Here is a 7,826-nt window from a genome sequence, read left to right as displayed (position 1 = left end):
CAGAAATGTTACTAGGGTCTGCTTATACCTTGAATCGTTCTATGTCTGCAGTGCATTAGACAGAGGTCTCACCGCTAAACAGTACTGTAATATTTCCTAGGCCACTGCAAAGTATTTCAGCTCTGCCACTGTGCAGAGCATCTCACAATACCCTTTCCTTGGTGGGGTTGAGATAGCCGCAGTTACCAGCACTATCCACTGGCTTTAGAGTCTTCTCCCCCTCCATACAGCCTCTCCTATCTACAAGCCTCTGCGAGCAGTAAATTACCCCTAGGTATCAGCGCAAGACAGCGGGTTAATTTTTTCAACTCACCTATACTTTCGCTACAGAAATGTTACAGAGGTTCGCCTATACTCTTGCTACAGCAATGTTACAGGGGTTCGCCTATACTCTTGCTACAGAAATGTTACTGGGGTCTGCCTATACCTTTTCTACTGAATGGTTTGAGGGGTTCGCCTATACTCTTGCTACAGAAATGTTACTGAGGTCTGCCTATACTTTTGCTACAGAAATGTTACTGGGGTACGCCTATACTCTTGATACAGAAATGTTACACGGGTTCGCCTATACTTTTGCTACAGAAATGTTACTGGGGTCTGCCTATACTTTTGCTACAGAAATGTTACTGGGGTCTGCCTATACTCTTGCTACAGAAATGTTACAGGGGTCTGCCTATGCTGTGGGTGCACAAAGACTACCCATTGCGGTGTTTTACCTGTCTTGCACAAATACACTGACTGACTAGGGCAGAAATGTGGGCCAAGGCTGAGGCCCTTAGCAGGGTGAAACTCTGCCATGTTTGGGCACTCTGATTTCCTCATGTGTAATACCATGTTTGAGTTCCTTGGGCTCACCTATGCTGTGGGTGCACAAAGACTTCCCATTGCGTTGTTTTACCGGTCTGGCACAAATACACTGTCGTGGATTTCCTTTTGCATCCAATGTCTTACTCAATTAGGAATGTTTACACCCTTCCAGATTAATTCTGAATTGATTATGCGCATAAGAAGATTTCACACTGACACAGGTTCAGCATGTATAAGCTTCCTCAATTCTGCTTTATTGTTGGGCGCGCAGCCTCTTTTAAAAGAGTTTAACATATCTGCCCATCTGGGCAGGTCAAAGATTACATAGATACAACGTATTATTTAATTATTGGATAAGCGTCTTGCAATTCTTCCATCCTCCGGTCATTTGTGATTGGCCATCAGGTGGTGGACGAGATGAGTGGGTTGTCTTGGACCCACGTGTGGTTCCTTTGATATGATTGGATGTTACATCATGAATTAGTAATTGCCTAAATCTCCCATGTTATTTGCATATGTTTCCAGTAAAATTGCTTGGGTTATTATTGCGGTATTCTAAAAGCGGTACTTGCTTAACCTGCGGTTATCTGTCTGATCTTTACTTCTTCTAAAGTTACAAAACAGATGGAAAAGTATAGCGTGTTCATGTTAAATATTATCTTTGTCAGCAAAGTTTAGGAAAAAGATGTTTGATTAAGGAAGTAGAAATATTGCATAAATGTAAAAACATATCTATATTTGTATCAAAACAGAAGGCAAACATGTCATTTGTTATACAGAATGTTAAACGTACAAATACAGGTTCACTGTCCACTATCAAAGGTCCACAGTCCAGAATATAGATATATTGGGTTTCCACTACAGCCCCCCTTGAAACTATCTGTTTCACTAAACTCACCACACTATGTGTCCCTACTCTGTCCCACCCTAACCCCCCACCATTGACCCTAGATCTGCATTGTGTTGTAGACTGGGGCTACCACTGCCATGGGGGTATAGGATGGTTCGACATCATCATATTCTGGATCCATGATGACGACGTTTGTGCTGACAGTGGGCTTTTTGTTGGACATCATAGTGAGACAGGTGGACCAGGTAGTCATCAGGGTCGGAATTCACTGTATGCAACAACAAACAGAAATTAGGACAATTATAATGGCAACAAATATAGTTAGTATCTTTTTTTTTATCAGAGTAACCTCTTGTGTAGAACCCGCCTTCTTGACACTACCTCGATTCATCCACAAAGAGTGCAAAATTAGGGCTATCTAATGCCTGATCAACATGACTGAACCTCTGCTCCATTAGTACGTGCATGATCATATCTATCAGTCTGGAAGGAAGAAACTACAAGGTGATTATTCCCACTTCCCTTTTCCAGAGGCGGCAAGGTAACAGGACCAGGGGCGTTGTAACACCGGCATGTTGCGTGGCATGAGCAGAGTGCACTGCAGATAAAATAAAGGAAAATCTTAGCGAAAACCTATCACAGTGTTCTAAATACACAATGTTTTAAAACTTATTTTTTCTATTCTGCTGTTAGGTATGTACCTAACTGAGGAAACAGACTAAGGTTAGCTCTTTTTAGTTAGTGCGGTTAGCTTCTTAATGGCAACTGCGTCTTTACCTGCGGGTCACGTTTTGTCTGGAATGTAGGTACAAGTCTCCCCTTTTTGGCTAAAATCGTACCTCGTGCCATTTTATTTTGAAAAGTCATAGTCGAGGTAGGTCCTATTGGTCGACTAGTTCCTTTAAGGCATCTCTAGTATAATTTATAAACCGCTGCTAATTATAATAAACATAATTAATCCAGTCAACATTTTATTTACCATAATGATCAGAAAAATGGACTCGAATCCAGCTTTAACGTGGTCTCTAAGTTTTAAAAACTCGTCAGGTACCCCCCTTGGCTGTCCTATGACGTCAATGTACACGTGTAGGTCAAAACTACCACCAGGAGCCTCTCTTCTCATTCTAGTGTACTGTTACAATGCTAGTAGTGTGCACAGGTACGCACGGCGTGGGACTCCCTGATCTTCACCCACATCAATGTCCCTCCTGGAGATAGCCCTGATGGTGGACAGGTCCAGGCCGCCAACACTGACCCTACACTACCTAGTGACAAGACTGGAAAGAACCGCCGTACCTATGCAGAAAACAAGGATAGACCAACATGACAGGATAACTACAGAACACAGCAGAGTTGGATTGAGATAAAGTAACTATTGGGGGTAACCTCATTATCCTCAATGCTGTCTGACAGGATGTGGAGGAGCATAAGGGCTTTACCAAGGCACACTCCCCTGTCCAATTACCTTCCAGACATGATGTCACATTATTTCACCTATGAAGTGTGTACCTTCGTTTACCTCATTCACTTCCGGTACCCTGTATCTGCAGATTAGCTCATTCATGAGCTTCTGTGTGGTTACCTGCTCATTTACCTTAGTATCAGGGTGGGCCTCCAACCTGAAAAAGACTCCAACAACAACAACAAGCACATATTCATACTCCCCAACAGGTGTGAGCTGAATGTGGTCAAATTGGCAATCTCTAAAATGGGTAGAGTGGTCCAGGCAAGTGTTATATGGCCACCTTACTTCTGTCCTGACTCGCATATGGCAAAGATCATGCTAACTGGACAAATGATGCAGCAGCTACAGAGAACCCAGGTGTCACCCATTCTTGTTCAGTGTCGACGTCATTGCTGCTTTTGATTCTGTGTACCAGTTGGGCCATCATGGGGGACAGGGACCTCTGTAGGCAAGTTCTGCTGATTGTTCACCATACGCCGTCCTGTTCTGTTGCTCCCGTCTTTTAGCCCATTTTGCTTTCCTTCCTCGTTGGCTTGTAACTGTAAAGTCCTTGGCATATTAATGTTCAAAGTTTTGTCAATGTCCAAAGTTTTGTCAATGTCCAAAGTTTTTATCACTGACTCTGAATGCTGTCAGTAACTTTTCTTCTTTCTTGCATGGCTTGAGGGCCGCTGCCTTTGCTGTGCTGTCGGCGAGGGTGTCGTCTCTCGCTTCTCCATTGTAGGAATCGGTGTGAGCTCTCCATTGCCAGGTAGTAGTAGTAGGGTTTCCATGAGACTCTGTACCGCTGCACCATTCTTAATTGGCTGTCCTACTGAGATAACAAGCTGTCTGGCCTTCCATATTGGGCCGTAATCTTGAGCTATGCCAAATGCATTCCAGGAGTCAATGTAAAGAGTTGCCGTCTTACCTTCTACCACTCTACACGCCTCAGTGAGGGCCTTCGGTTCCGCTTCTTGCACTGGAGCATGCGGAGGCAGAGCTTCTGCGTTTTAGGACATCTTGTTGTGTGACCTCTGCATCTCTGGTTCGGAGTCATCAATCCTCACCCTGGTACCATCTACAAAAGAAAACTCAAAATATGCATCATTAACAGTGGATTCTAATAACAGTTTTTGTCAGAATCTTGTTGCAAAGAATTAAAAATTTTTTTAAGAAAATATTTGATCTGCCATACTCAAATCACCTATGCCTCTCCTCCCCCGTTTGAACCGGAATACCTGATTAAAAGAAAAGTAGCTGGGTTCAAGGTAGTACAACATTGGGAAGAAATATTAGGGGAAGCATGGAAAGAGCACATTGTAGCCGAATCTAATAGGCCAGAGATAAGTGCTTGGGTTGTACTTGCATGAGTATGTTCTGGATGTCATTTGGGGTGTGGACCACTAGGGGGTAGTCCAATACCAACTTAGAAGATTTGTCAGCCATTGTCTGTACTGCTGCCACTGCACAAACACATGAGGGAGCTCCTCGAGTCACTGGATCCAACCTCATGGAGTAGTATCTCAGTGGCCGTGGTTGTCCTCCGTGCTTTTGTGTCAATACTGTCGTATGGGCGGCAGTATGAAACAAGGCCCAGAAAGGTGCGGAATTTGGCAACGGATGTATGTACAGGTATGGCCTGGCCAGGAGAACAACCTTTCTTGCAGAACTTGGTTAGGCTTTGGAGGAGGCCTCCAGGCCTTACAGCCATCTTCTGCAAGGGAAAATAACAGTGAAGTTGTGGCCAGTCGGCAGTTTTCCAAGATCATCAGATCATCAGCGTGGCTGACCCTTCACCCCTTTTTTTTTTTTCTTCACTAAGGGGATACTGTTTGACCCAGGGGTGTGTATCTGGGTCTCGTATATATTATCATGGTGGGTACATTCAATTTCCCTACGTCTGTCTTGTAGGTGGCCCATAATTTGTCAGGATCCATGGAAAGCTGAATTTCCGCAGCGGCTACCAGGCAAAACACATAAGCCAGCTCCACCAAAAGAGCAGTTTAATTTACAAAAAATTATACACGGTAAATCAGTACCGCGGTGTTCTTTTTTACGCGTATCATATATACAATTATAAAATGCTATTGCGCGGGCGCCGATGAAAACCAATGTCCATTCACTGCGTGTGTAATACGGCTGCCCTGAGGCTAAGGATGCGTAGTAACGCAGTCAGAGAAGCGCTGCGGCCATCTTGGTCTCTCCAGGCCGGAGGAGGGTCGCGTTAAAGGGTTTATCTGGGAACAGAAAAAAAAAAAGATGGCTGCATTTTTTGTTTCTACTAAAAATGGCGCCATGACGGTCCACAGGCTGCATCGGGTACTGCAGTCCAGCTCACAGACACAGCCCAGTCCCAATATTACAGCCCGCACTTATAAATATGATGGAAGGGATGTGAGAGGAGCGGGACCATCTAGGACCCATTTCAGTATCTGCACTCGCAGTCCGGCACCCTTCGGTGAACTTCCTTGAGTGTTCTGGAGCTACGAGGGGTTAATGACTTATTTCTCTGGACAGAAGCTTTCTTACGATTCACAGCCGTTCGCAGTGAAGGTAGAAGAACGGGATGATGTGGGCCGTATTCGTGGAGATCAACAGGCCATGGCGTTCTGTAGGCTTCGATACCTCTGCCTGACAGTCTGCGAGTGCCGCAGGTGCGTGTAGTTCATCGGACTCCATTAAAGTGGTTTAGCACGTATATAAGATACTTAGACTGGGGCAGACGTAAGGCACGCGGGCCGGGGTTGGGTACAACTGGGGGGTAATAGAGGTGATTGAACACATATTGTGGACATCGGTGCCAGACCTTGCATGCTGGGTGCTATCAGTGGGCAGATGGGGGGGGGGGGGGGCGTGGGGGTTCCCCTTTCCTGCCCTAGATGTAAAGCCTCCCTTAATATCGAGCGTCGGCGGCCTTTAGATGATGGAGAACAGTCGATGGGATTTTTTCCTCTTTCTGTGCCTCTAAATACTTTTTTTTGGGGGGGGGGGGGGGGATATTACGATTTGCGTAAATCTAGTCCCGTTGTTATGGCGGGCGATGGGGTGTTCTATGTACATTATACGCATGGAGGTGGAAACGTGCAGAAACTATACGGGGGCATCGGCTGCAACATATTTCCAAACAAGGGGTTAAAAAAAGTATATATATAAAAAAAAAAATTATAATAAGTCTATATCACAGACATGTAATATATTACCGGACACATATTACACCCCCTGTAGATCACAAGGCCCAGGCATGCGGCCCCCGTAGACAGCTGCACACGAGGCCGGCGCCTGCCGTTAACCCCTCCCTCCCCACATCCTCTCACTTCCCTCCAGGCAAATACTATTTACAGTAACTATTAACTGGCGCAAAGAAAGGAAACCTGATCTGATCCCTGCAGAGGGGGCGCCCCTCCTCCATCATTACACCCCCTCCCCCAGCCATGGAGTTTGGGGGAAGAACATTAAGTCACCCCAAAATGAAATACAAAAAGTAAAATAAAAAAAAACCAAAAAAACAAAACAAAAAACCACCCAGTCTCTATTCTCTCCAGCACATTAACCCCTCAGTGTCCGGGCTGCACTTCCTGTAGACCCCCATCTCCCCCTGTAATTAAAGCAATGCGGCTACAAAGTATCAAATGACCCCTCTGCCCCCTACAATTAACCCCTTCAGCCCTGCAGCCCAGCTGATATCTCCAGGCTGCAGAGAACAAATAAAATGTTGCATTTTTTAGAAAATATATAAAATAGTTACAATATATAATAAATACAGGATTATAACATGCCCCATATAATAATATCCAACCAGTCCCCATATCACACACATGATACATAGGATCAGCCCCAGTATATAATCACAGCAGCGCCCTCCTCTCCGCAGGGATGCCAGGCACGCTCAGGCAGCTGTTGCCCGGGTTGTGTGGCCCTCGGGGGCCCCGGGCTGCCCTCACCTGTTGGTCGCACTGCGGGCAGGACTTGGTGGCCATCTTCACTTTCTTGGCTCTGGCCGTGGACATGCTCCCTCTCGCCGGGCGCGTCCACAGCGCGCATCCCCGCCTCGCCCCCTCCTATGCACAGCCCGCTTCCCCGCCTCTCGTGAACGCGCATGACGTCAAACGTGCGTCCAGGATTGGCTCAGCCACAACGGAGGGGACGTGGAGTTCTGAGAGTCAATCAAACTAGGCTGGTCTGATAGAGGAGCAGCGTTGCCTATAGCAACCAATCAGAATGGAGCTTTCATTATACTCTATACCGAGGATAAATGGATGCTGTGATCTGATTGGTCAGTGGGGAGAGCGCCGCTACAATCTGTTAGTTGTCCGGGAGCCGCAGACGTCACGCATGCACACAACCTGCTCCTCTCCCAGTTATATTGCTGCCGGTTTTAATTATACAGTGTATTTTCTTGCCCCTTCCTGAATTCTATGATGGGCACACCGTGACCTCTCCTGTGGGGGTCATCCCTGCGCTGCGGCATCATTATACTAGTATGACATCACTGCGTGCGTTCGTAGTCAGCGGAATATAATTATTTCAATGTGTTCGTTCACGGGCGCATATTTTCCTGCGCAATTTGGTCACGCCAAAAAAACAAAACGCATCGTCTCTGTTTTCCTGCATATTTTCGCACCAAAAGACCCCAAAGACGTCAATTAGGATGCAAAAACGCCCACAATAACGCCAAGAGATGCGCAATTCAGCTGGAAAAAGACCATCCGGAAGTCATTGGGC

General features: G+C 46.0%; 1 long non-coding RNA gene across 1 annotated transcript; it reads right to left on the bottom strand.

Annotated features, from left to right (window-relative positions):
- Positions 1–1,029: 1,029 nt before the first annotated feature.
- On the bottom strand, positions 1,030–7,173 carry LOC136620686 (uncharacterized). The gene is made up of 2 exons (XR_010791165.1): positions 7,046–7,173; positions 1,030–2,255 (listed from the first exon to the last, which is right to left on the bottom strand). It is a non-coding gene; the product is annotated as an uncharacterized lncRNA (long non-coding RNA).
- Between the last annotated feature and the right edge of the window lie 653 nt (positions 7,174–7,826).

Source organism: Eleutherodactylus coqui, chromosome 3 (genome assembly GCF_035609145.1).
Source record: "Eleutherodactylus coqui strain aEleCoq1 chromosome 3, aEleCoq1.hap1, whole genome shotgun sequence".
NCBI lineage: Eukaryota > Metazoa > Chordata > Amphibia > Anura > Eleutherodactylidae > Eleutherodactylus > Eleutherodactylus coqui.
Note: the sequence above shows the minus strand (reverse complement) of the source record. Positions and strands in the feature narration are given on the sequence as shown.